Genomic DNA, 13,111 nt, shown 5'->3' with positions numbered 1-13,111 from the left:
TGTAGACATAAATATGCCGGTTCTTCTTGATATGCTGTACCGTCATGGTTAACTACCAGGTGGTAATCTTCCAAATTTATCTGAAACCCGGACATTTTCCTGCACGATAGAAACTATAATTTCACCCGAATCGAAAATAATATTTATAAAGCGGCAGAAAGTTAACAGTGACAGATGGATCTGATATCACACACACCAATAAAACTACACCGCAAGCGTTCGTTAATTCGGTACAAAGTGTAGCACCAAAAAAAAAAAAGACCCAAAATGCAACTCGCTTCCAAAAATCCAGTTGTGAACCGATTCTTGATGTATTAGCCTCAAATGAAAGATGAAGGTTCCTAAAATGGCACCCTGCTCAGGAATTCTCCAATTTGGCCATTTAGGCTTCCTGGCACCGGTTCCTATAGAGCACAATAGGACACTTCCAAAACCTCATGACTGGTACCATCCAACGGCTCAAAATTTACGATTTCTCACCCAGAAGTAAATAGAAATCATGCCATGGACCGTAACGTGAATCAGGCTGTATACGGATACCCAGAAACGGTTCCAGTAGGGCTCAAAAAGGACATTTTCTAAACCTCCTGTACTGATATCGTCTGACAACTCAAAATTTACGATTTTTCATCCAGGAGAAAAAAGGAATCAGTCCATGGATCGTAAGGTGGATGGCCACATCCGGATACCCCGGTTAAACCTCATGTACTGGTATTGTCCGACGGCTCAAAAAGTATGATTTTTCATCCAGAAGTTAATAGACATCATGCCATGGACGGTAAGGTGAATCTTACCACATCTAGATACCCGGTACCGATTCCGGTATGGCTAAAAAAGGACACATCCTGAACCTCATGTACTGGTATCGTCCGACGACTCAAAATTTATGATTTTTTATCCAGAAGTAAACAGACATCATGCCATGGACCAACAGAAGGATTTGGCCACATATGGATACCCGGAACCGGTTCCGGCAAGGTTTCAAAGAGGACACTTCCAAAACCTTATGTACTGGTACCGTCCGATGGCTCAAAATTTAGAAGTAAATAGACATCTCGATACATGAGGATTAGGAACTGCCCTTTTTGGGGCCTCTCGGAAATTTACTTCTGGATGAAAAATCATAAATGTTGAGCCGTCGTATGGTACCAGCATATGAGGTTAAGGATGTGTCCTATTTGTGGCCGAATTCGTCTGTTTGCTCGTGGCATGATATCTATTTACCTTTTGTTGAAAAATCATAAATGATCCGTCGGACGGTACCAGTACATGAGGTTTTGGAAGCGTCCATTTGTGCCCTATCGGAACTTATGCCAGGTTTCCTAAATGGCCTAATTGGAAAAATCCTTGGCAGAGTGCCATTCTAGGTAAAATTGATTTTTGGGTGCGAGTTGCAGTCTGGGTCACCTAATGCACAATATGTAACTTTTTTGTAGCGCCACTCCTAGGGGTCTCTGAATGCTTCTTGTGACAGAAAAATGTTTGTTTTCGAAAGTTAGGAAAAGTGAGGAAATTTCAGGTCTCTGTCATATTTCGTTACAAAGTTACAGCTGTTTTAAAGTGACGCAGGGTCAAAAAAGACCCTAATGCACAAGGAAGGTTAATAATATTTATTTTCAAAAACTGTTTACCCATGGCATTACCGAACATTTCACTGAAAATCGTAGAAAGCGGGATTACTCACTGAGTATGATGAAAATCTATAAACAAAAATACCCATTCTACACGGCCGATAAAAGCAGCCCTGTACCTGAGTCGAATTCAGCTCACAATTTAAGGGCAACTCGTTCCACAGATTCAAAGCGAGCGCTTTTTAAAACCAATTTTAGCTATTCGACGGGATTCTGCCATGAAGTTTATCCTAGAAATTTGAGGTGAAATTTACTCATTCACTGATTAACTCCATTTTTTTTTGCAATTGTCAAATTCGTTTCAATTTTGAGTTACTCTCATTGGCCGTGTTCTGGTACAGTCATAGATTTAAAATTCATAACATTTTGTTATACCAAACAGATTTTTGAGGCCTTAATAAAGATATAAAAAAAAAAAAAAAAGATTTTTGAGGGAAATGTTACTCACTCAGTGAGTAACCCCACTTTCTCAAATTTTGAGATAAATCATACTCAATTTTGAGTTTGTCTCATCGACCGTTTACGGCGTCTAATGATGTGACAACCGTCACATCCCCAGACGATCTGAAGCAAAACCTAGTAAACGAAGTTTTTGAGTTAAAGTTTTATGTACTGCAAATATTTTATTTTTTTTTTTACCTATTATGTACATTTGTTCATTGGGTAGGGATTGTTAGAATTTTGAGAAATGTAAAATTTAAAATCTCAAAATTGAGCTGAGCTGATGGCAAATTATCGTTACTGCTATTATTTTGAACAATGTTACCTAGAGTCTCACTTTTCGGCAGGTGCTTCCATAAATTTGGTATTTTGTAATCGTAAAATTGAACATATTTTTAGTTAATAAAACAGCAAAAAAAAAAAGGTTATCTTCCATTTAATTCCACTAAATTAATTTTGGTATCCATGACAGATACTTATTTCCCTGCGCTTCGGTCAGAGAGCGTATAGGGCGTCGTTTTGTCAATTTGGTCGTGGCACATTTCGAGTATGAGAGAATAATTGCAGTTAGATCAAAAGTGCCTGAGAAAAATGCAAATACTTTCGCAGATTACCCGAAGTTGCAATAGTGAAGGTGAAGTATGATCACAGACAAGCAGACATAATACTCAAAACCTTCATCGAAATCGTTTTTAACAGTCAATTTAAATGTTTCTTAGTTGGTAGTACCGCCACTTGAGGTGCACATAATCAATTCCCATTTGACGTTTACACACTACAACCATCTGTTGAGTGTATTGCCCATCAAATTATATACGACAGATGGCGGTAGGGTTTACAATGATAAATGTTCAATGTGTTGTGAAATAACATGGAGGTAACGTTAGGATAAAATCAGTAGCTTGTGAGCCTCGTCCCAGATCACCATGGCAATTCATTTCAATTAAATAAAACCGACCAAAAAAGGTGGAATCATATTAGAACCAACCAATCTACGGAAGGAAATTGCCTGTGAAGCACGGAAGAGCACGGTGAGAGCTTTCCAGTCATTAAAAAAAAATATCAAAATTAAACTAAATACATGCCAGGTTTGAAAAAATATATATTCGAACCTGGAAGCGTGTATGCAATACCAACATCCATTTGATAACGGTGATGCGGGGTTTATTGTAAGTGAAAGTAACCTCGGAATGGGCGTGACTCTCCAGACATTCTGAAATGGGTTGCTGGATCTGCAATAGAGCTATCACCTTCTAACTCCCGGACTAAAGCTGTTTACAATGACCATAAATGCGACATTGTAGAGAGAGTTCTTCCATAATAACACTGCCGGCCAGTGGGGGTTAGATTGAACACACACACACACATATGACAGATACGTATTTCAACTACAATGTGCAGTCATCGTCAGTGTAATTCCCACTAAAGAACTTATTAAAATCTAACCCCCTTAAGTACTCATCCATCACAGGTATAAAAATGAAACTACAATGTGTTGAATCGGAACCTACCTAACTAATAAAAACCAAAGATTTAAGTAAACTAAAGGAGAAAAAACTAAACAATTCTTTAATAAGGAAAATCCTAAAGGCTTGGTAGCCATTATAATGAAGTAATTAAATTGGATTGTTAGCGGTACCTGTGATCTTGACTTTTTTTTACCTATGGGATGAGTACTTAAGGGGGTAAGATTTTAATAAGTCCTTAAGTGGGAATGACACTGATAAAGACTGCACATTGTAGTCGAAATACGTATCTGTCATGGATACCGAAATTAATTAAGTGGAATTAAATGGAAGATAACCTTTTTTTGCTGTTTTATTTAAGCATTCCGCTAACAACCCAATTTCATTACCTAAATATTTTTAGTTCTTTGGCGAACGTTTCAGCTCAATTGATCTTAAGAGAACAAAGTTACAACTTGTCAAAGTTGACCATTTTGTATGGAAATTGAACACAGGTGTATAGGTAAGCTCTTTTATAACCTCGCAACCGCTCGTCTCTCTCACTGTTTTCTCGACAGTTATAGCAAGCGAGCACGTGATTGGTTAATTGCGACCTAAAAGTTGGATCAATTTTCAATAGTTTGCTAATGATAAAATAATATAATCTTTATACCAAACAAATCTTACATTAATTGTGAATCAAAGGGTGTAAAACAAATTTAAATCCATTAATAAATGGCCAAGCTATAAGCGTTGAAAATCTAGCACTATATCGTTCCACAATTTTTTGATTTGCACCCCAGCATAGTCCGCAAAGACGTAGACCTACGTCAAAAGTAAGAGGTTGTATCCAAGACATGGCTGAAAATTTGACATGCGTTTACAAAAGGTAGCCTGGATGTCAAATCAACAAACTTTTACCAACCAAAAGGTTTCGAATCAGTTAAGAAAAACTATTGATAAGCTCCTAATGGTGGTAAGTTCCAACTCGGATTAACTTTTAATACTGTTCCTCTTTGAATGATCTGCAAAATGTTTACTTATAGTCATGCTGATTGACTGTGATGTCGACATCAAAGCAGCCGGACATTCTTGGTCGGGATTTAATCCGAGGATAATACCGGTTGGAACTTACCGCCATACAAGAGTCAATAATCAAGAATTAACTATTTATGCCAAAGATGTAATGATTTAAAATTATATTGACTTTCTCAACGACGTCTTTTATCAGTGAGAAAGACCGATGGCATACGCGTCGTGATTTTCGCTCCCAGTTTATTCAATCCTTATGGGGAAATAACATTGCGGTCTTCATTAGACATGGTAGTACGTTTGAAAAGCAAAGGCCGCGTGAAATTTTGAGGAATGACCCATTTGAGATAAATTTAAAGGCCGCGCGGTGTATCAAACCCAATGAATGTTGTTACCGAAATACGAAAGCCACCCACACATTGCGGTGAACAAAATTTAATTGAGCATAGCTTGCTAAATGCACTCAATTGGCGTTGATGGCATCGACACTTCACGCAAAGAGTGATGAAAAGTAGGTTGTGGTATTTTTCAGTCGATACATTAACCTTCCTAATGCATCAAGAAAAAGTTACACATTGTGCACACTACGAAAAAGACATGTAAATTTCAGTGCCCTGAGACCGACACATGCAACCGGCCCTTTTGACATAATAATCAGTTGAAAAGGACGAATAAATCAATTCAAATAAACGCACTTTTCGTCGAGTTGCATATGTTTCAGTTTCAGGACACTTAATTTTACAGGCCATGTTTGTTTACGTTCCATGATTTACGTCAAAGCTGAATTACGTCTCTTGTAAAAATAATAATTTCTAAGTGTGTGCATTAGCGGGTCAAATAAGACCTAAACTGCAACTCGCTCCCAAAATGAAATTTTTGGCACCCTGCCCAGAATTTCTCCAATTTGGCCATTTAGGCTACCTGGTACCGGTTCCGTTAGGGCACAAAAAGAACACATCCAAGACCTCATGTGTCCGGGTGTCCGGTTTTGACCAGAAGCACCTTATACCCCGTTCACATTACAGCCTATATCACGTAATATAGGCTGTCTTGCAATGAGCACTCATACATAAAAACTAGTGAAAACTAGATGTATGATTGCTCATTGCAAGACAGCGTATATCACGTGATATACGCTGTAATGTGAACGGGGTATTACGGTCCATGGTGTGAGTTTCCGCTAGGTCGATTTGGAAATCGCCCAGCGTTGGTTCCTGTAGGAGCACGTCTTACCTCTTGCAGCGTCGATGATTAACGATGATGTGACGGCCAACGTCAAGTCCCGACCTTCGTGTCTGCGTTATGTCGACTTGTCTCAACATGAGCTGACTTTAGCTATGTGTTTCAGAGCACGAATGTTCAGCACACTATGTACTTTTATTGTGCACCACACATCTTCCCTCTTCTCGAAATTAAAAAAATGTTATAACTTTATCCAACTATATCATAACAGAATCACCTTATCAAACTTTATCCATCTTGACCTAGAAGCCGACATCCTATTTTTTTTTACTGGGCAGTCTATTTACCACAGTGTATTAGCACTGGGAGCGAGACGGGGATTTCAACAAACTGTCAACACCCAACGAAGATGGAGAAGACGAGAATAAAAACCAAAATACTAAACAATAAACCAAGGAAAGTGTTCAAAACAAAACAAAAACGTGAAAAGCATGGAAATTGACGAACAGGAACAAACTGTTCCTGGGAGAATTCTGCGTGAAAGTTGATTGACCTCTTGACTAGGTCTAGTGTTGTTTCTCTCGTCAGCTGTTATTTACCATTCGGTGGGAAAAATAGAGACTCAGCGTATTCTTCAGTGCAGCAAATCATTTTTAGTTTAACGTATGTAAATTTATAAAGAGAAACCTGTGGCTTACATAAATCTGTTGATATATAGTTTAGTTCAAATTTTATCATGCTTAATAACACTAATTATTTGTTTTAGGAGTTTGCGGAATGCTGTCAACTGCTTGAACAAAATCATCCAAATACGCTGGTGCTTTCCTTTCTCAAACTTTTCGTGATGATGTTTCGGGCTGGTTTGAATGCTTCTCTTGAGGATTTTCGACCGGTTCTGGTGCTTCTAAATTCCGCCATTTGGAAACTTTTTTGGTCTGTGAGATGTGGCGCTTCACTACGTGTCCATTTTCGTCGTTGAGCGTAAGGCTGCCGTTGTGCTCCTCGATAACGACGTACTTTTGTGATGAAAAGCGTGATTCGCCCTTCCCGCGTGTGTGACGTTCGATTATAACTGTGTCACCGGGCTTCACTCGACATTGCCGTGCACTCCGCCGTTTGTCCTCGCGTTTTTTCCCAGCCATCTTAGCCTCTTTATCCCTTTCGTTGAAAAGTTCGTCGTCGATATTAACTTTTTCAAAGACAAACAGCGGGAGTCCTCGCTTAATTTTCCTACCTGACATGACCTCCTCCGGGGCTAGCTTTGTCACACTGTGAGCAGCAGCATTGTGAGCATGGATTGCTTCACGTAACTCTATCACGTAATTTGTTTTGTTTATCGAAGCACTTACCATAGCCTTGTTGATAAGCTTCATGTAGCTTTCCACAAGTCCGTTCTGTTGTGGAAACAAGGGGGTCGAGAAAATGGGAGTGATACTGCGTTCTGCATAATACCGTTTGTACTCCTCACCATTGAAAGGGGGGCCGTTATCCGTTTTTATGAATTTCGGTAGGCCTTCCCGTTCGAAGACATCCTCCAAGACCTTCCTTGTTTGCTCGAAACTCGTTGACTTCACATGACGGGCGATGAGGAACCTAGACCTATAGTCAACGATTACGAGGATGGAAATTCCACTAAATTTGATGTACGGCCCGTTGAAGTCCAACGCAATTGTTTCCCATACAGCCTTTGGAGCAAAGATGCGTTGCATTGGGGTGGGTTTTTCAGTTATCCCATTGACTGCACAAGTAGCGCAAGATTCCACCCATTTCTCTGCATCCTTTGGCATTCCAGGCCGCCAAACACGTTGCCTCAGAATGCTTTTAAGCTTAGCTGCTGAAGGGTGTCCAATGTGGGCTACTTCTAATGTTCTTTTGCGTAATGCCTCCGGTATCACCACGCATCCGGTTTTCACCAACATGTCATCCCTAGTGCTTAAATCATTTTCAATGACCTGGTATTTCCGCAAATTTCGTGTCCATTCCCGTGTATTTAGTGCATTCATGACGTCTTGAAGGCATTGGTCTTGTAAAGTAGCTGTTTTAATTTCGCTGTCCGTCACAAATAAGGCCGCATTAGCTTCCAGTGAAGCAATCTCCCAAGGGCTTGACTCGTCGTCGAAGGACTTGTCGTTTCGGTTATATAAGCGTGAGGGAGAGTCAGCTATGTTATCAGCCCCTCGTACGTATTCTACGTTGTAGCTGTAAGGGCTCAATCTCAATGCCCAACCATCAGCTCGTGTTAGTGTCCTCTTGGATTCCTCGCGTGATTGGTTTAGTATAAATGCTACTCCTTGTGCGTGAATTGTCTCCCAAGCAAAAAGTAGGAGAAATGCTCCACCGCCCAAACCGCCCCGAGGGCTTCGCGTTGATTTTGTGCGTATCTCTTCTCAGTTGCGGTCAGCGATTTGGAAGCAAAGCTGATAAATCTTGACGACCCATGCATGTCTTCCTGTACTAAGACCGCCCCCAACGCAATCGGTGAGGCATCGGTGTACAAAATCGTTTTATCTTCTTCGGAAAAGAATCCTAATGACACGCAGCACTCGGCAATTCGTTCTTTTACTGTCTTGAAGGCATTACTTTGACGAGGGCCCCACGACCACGATTTTGCAGTGATGACCGCCCACAACGGGCTAGTGATGTCTGCAAAGTTTTGTACATGTGGACTGATGTACGACGCCAACCCTAGGAAACTTCGCAGTTCCGATACGGTCGTAGGTTCACGGAAGTTTCGAATGCTCCTTATCTTTCCCTCGTCGACATGGAATCCATCCTTGTCGAGCTCTTGACCCAGGAATTTAATCCTAGTTTTATCAAATTCACACTTTGCGGTATTTAACGTTAGATTGTTTGCTTTTAGGACTTGCAATACTTGGTTAACGGTTTTTCGTAACTCTTCTAGGGTCTTTGCGAATATTAGAACGTCGTCTATGTATACGATGACGTTCTTTACATCTTTGAGTATTCTCGTCATTTCCCGCTGAAAAATTTCAGGGGCACAATTAACCCCGAACATCAGCCTGGTGAACCGGAACATACCGCTCTCGGAAAGAAAAGTGGTGAGGTCACGTGATTCGTTATGCAGTTCGAGGTGGTAGAACGCGTTGCTCAGATCGAGTTTAGCGAAGTATGTAGATCCGTGGAGCTTTACATTCATTTCTTCTATTAGAGGAAGGTGGAAATACTCCCGGTTGATTGCTTTGTTTGGTGCCCTCATATCAACCACCAAGCGGAAGTCATCTTTTCCCTTGGCGACTGCTGACATCCCGCTTATCCAGTTTGGAGCTGTAATCACTTTCTCGATTATACCACGGGACTCCATTTCCTCTAATCTGCGTCTCGCTGCATCCCGAAATGCTGCAGGGACATTATAGTACGCGTTCTTGACAGTGGGCACGGTTGTATCCACGCTGAATTTCACCTTCACTCCTGGCATTTTTGGAAATTTCGTTGGGTCGTTCGGTGCATCCAGGTTATTCAAATTCGCTCTGACATACAGCAAGCCCATGTCGTTTGCCGTAGCCCGACCGAGGAGTGATCTAAGCCCTTTTCGAACGACGTGAAAAGTTGCGGTTGTGGCTGGTAAATCGGATCCAGGCGTGGTAATTTCTGCCTCAAACATGCACTCTACAACCATAAGTGATTGAGAACCGTATGCATGTAAGCTTTTCTTGCTAGAGTTTTCAACTATTCTGAGCTTCACCAGACCAGACTCGAACTCTTGTTTTAAGTGCATCCAGTCTGACCCACCGATGACGTTCACATCCGCACCCGAGTCGATTAAAAACTGAACCGGTTTGGATGTTCCTAGGCGACAATTTACCAGAACATCGTCAAGAGAAAGGGTATGAACGTGCTAAAATAGGAGAATAGTGATTTTATATTGAAACTAACATTTTTTTGAAGTTGGGTACTGGAATTTATTCCTGCTTTAGGGTTTCAAGAGACTTAATAATTCATTACCTGATCATTATGTATCTGGCTGTCACGTATGGGGGAACTGTTGTTCTTGATTTTTACCTCCCGGATGTGTTTTTTGCGGCAAACTACTGCGAAGTGGCCTCGTTCACCGCACGACTTACATTGTTTTTGCATCGCTGGGCAAGGATAGTTTTTGTGAGGGAAAGGATAGCATCTCGAGCATCTGGTGCGACGACCTCGGTCCTGTAGATCTCGGCGGTCTGGTTGATGTCGCTTTGCTTGCGGCCTGATATCCCATTCGTCCGATCTTATGCGTTTTCCATTTGCTTCGCGATTCGAAGATGTGTGATTCCAACGATTGACTGCATACACTTCCGATTGGTCGTTCACCGGTGTCTCCGCTTCAAAGGCTTCGTCCCGAGTGGCTGCTTAAACTATATAGTTCGTATCGTGCCCGTACGTCCTAGCTGCCTTTACAAGCTCCTTGTTCCTCAAACCCTTTAGGAGCTGTGAGCGTACAAACCTGTCTTGATCATCGGGGTTGTATCGGCATAACCGAACTTTTGCCACTAGGCGGGAATGGAATGCAATCGCGGACTCGGCTTTTTCTTGCTTCATGTTTGAGAAAGCCTCATGTTCAGCCGCCGTGTCAGTCATTGACTGGAAGTAGTTTCTGATGTTCGCCACGAAGGTATGGTAGCAGTTAATCTCGGTTAAGCTAGGCCTTAGCTTTGCAGCTCTTATGATCCCCTGCAGTTCGTTCCCGATTGAAAGGAACAGCAGCTGCGATCTCCGAGCGGGGTCATTAGCATTGCTGAGTGTTGCCGCGATTTCAAAATTTTCGATGTAGCGGTTCCACTCCTCCCACATTTTGTTGGCAGGGACTCCGCTGGGAAATGGCTTTATGTTATCCCAGCGAATACTCGGTGCGATGGTATCGGACGGGTTTCTGAGGACGGCAGGGCTACTCCAATTTTGATCGGTATCCTGGTAAACAGGAGCCTTTGTTTGGAAGAAACTCAAGGCTTTCGTAAGATCAGCAAGAACATTTTCCACTCTTTGGAGCCGTTCGCTCGTTTCTTCGGGTTTTTTTCTGCCATCGGGTTCAAGAAGAGTCATGCTCGTGTTTTCCGAGTTCACGTTGGTGTCGTTGTTTCTGATTTCCGGGGTTTCGGCCACCGGCTGGACGGACTCACTCGACGCGTTTGACTCCCTGTGTCTGCCAATGCTTTCGTCGGAATCGTAATCCGTTCTTGCTTCTTCAGTTGCCTCCTCCACGAGCTCCGGGTTGTCCTGTTCATCGTCGCTACTTGGTGGCTCAGGGTTGACGGGTGCCCGAACGTACTTTCCCGGGTTTTCCATTTTCGTGAAATGCCCTTTTCTTTATATGAAAATGGATCACACGCATTCCAACGCAATTGAATCGTTAGCACTTAATGTTAGTGTTAATTCTGTCATTTCTACATAAATGAAACCGATGCCACATAGTAAAATTAAAATTAGGGGTTATCTCAATCAAGCAATAATAGGTTCTCATGAATCATCAATTAAACATAACATTTTGTTGTTGTCATTTATGACATTTATTGTAGAAATACGGTTCCAACAAACACAATGGACTTTTGAAACCACTCTTTTGAATTTTGCAGACATCCCGTTCCGCTTAAACACTGTTATCGTTCTGGACTGATTTCAAAATTGCGGACATCCCGTTCCGCCAAGATTAACACTACCTGTCGTACTGTTACGACATTCGGCTTCGTTTGAGCTCTGCGGACATCCCGTTCCGCCTGAACACTGTGGTTGTCTTAAACCACTTTTATTTTATGAAAATTTGTCTTAAAATCTGCGGACATCCCGTTCCGCTTAAACCCTGTCCAAAAAAGACACCAGAGATCTGCGGACATCCCGTTCCGCCAAAACACTATGGTCGCTCTGAGCAGCTTGATTTAATATGTAGTAGATTGAAACTTTGCGGACATCCCGTTCCGCTAAAACACTGCGGTCATCTTGACCCGCCTGACTTCTGCGGACATCCCGTTCCGCCGAGTCGACATAACCTCAAATGGTCTCTAACTAAATTTTCTAGGTAGGGTCTGGGTGATTCTTTTTTTGATAAGTTTATTAAAAAAAGGTAACAATAGTGCACCAGGTTGCTGGATTTAAGAAGTTGCTTTAATAAAGCAACTCCTGGCAGGATCGCCAATGTGAGTTTCCGCTAGGTCGATTTGGGAATCGCCCAGCGTTGGTTCCTGTAGGAGCACGTCTTACCTCTTGCAGCGTCGATGATTAACGATGATGTGACGGCCAACGTCAAGTCCCGACCTTCGTGTCTGCGTTATGTCGACTTGTCTCAACATGAGCTGACTTTAGCTATGTGTTTCAGAGCACGAATGTTCAGCACACTATGTACTTTTATTGTGCACCACACACATGGTATGAAGTCTATTTACTTCTGGATGTAAAATCATAAATGTTGAGCCGTCGGGCCGTACATGAGGTTTTGGAAGTGTCTTCTTTAGGGCCCTTGCTGGAACCGGCTCTGGGTATCCATTTTCCAGATCGTTGAGGTCGCTAGAAAGCTTCTTTTGACAGCAAAATATTCGTTTCCGAAAGTTAGGAAAATTGAGAAAATTGCAGGTCTCTTTCAAATTCAGTACCGAAGCACCAAGAAAACCGCCTTGGTCTAACGCTACTCTCCGCAACCTGAAACGAGTGCGACCTAGAGCTCTCCGCGCTCTCACTCATCGACGATGTACACGGAACCGAAAAATTACCCAAAATTAAATTCTTTTCACTCATCTCCCATGTTCCGTTCAATAAGTTAATTTTCAGTAAACCGCTTATAGGACCGTATGCGTGATAATGTTTGCACCATCGCACAAATAAGGTTCCCGTTTCACTTGTGCATACAATGCCTTGGTTTTCTTTGCATGCACGTAACCTAGCTTATACCGTAGTAGGCTGTGTATAAAAGAAAATGATTTACTTAGTTTGACAGTTGCACCATGACGAAGTGGCACGCACAAATATAGCAAAAAGACATTTCAATCACCGTGGGAGTGTCCCGGTGGACCGTCAAAAGGGTTTTAGACCGAGAAAAGAAATGACAACTATCTACCAAGGTGGCCACAGGTCGTCCGAGGTCAGCTCGGGTTCCGAGGGTTATCGCTGCTATCAAAAGGAAGATTTGGGTGAATCCAGTGCGTTCAGGAAAATGGCAAAGGAACACGGGATCAGTGACTTTACGGCACGGATCAAAGTAAAACAGTACGGTCCGAGGCCAAATGTTGTATTTCAACAAGATGGGGCTCCGTGCCACACCTCGAACTGCACTCAGAAGTGGTTGCAGCAACATCTTCCGTTCTGGGCAAAGGATATGTGGCCGCCATCCAGCCACAATCTTACTCAATATGGCACGTCCCGCTGGATTACTCAATATGGCACGTCATGAAGGCC

Source organism: Ochlerotatus camptorhynchus, unplaced genomic scaffold, assembly GCF_037179485.1.
Source record: "Ochlerotatus camptorhynchus isolate MF236.1 unplaced genomic scaffold, CSIRO-AGI_Acam_v1.1 ptg000416l, whole genome shotgun sequence".
NCBI lineage: Eukaryota > Metazoa > Arthropoda > Insecta > Diptera > Culicidae > Ochlerotatus > Ochlerotatus camptorhynchus.
The sequence above is the reverse complement of the archived record's forward strand: the minus strand, read 5'-3'. Positions refer to the sequence as shown.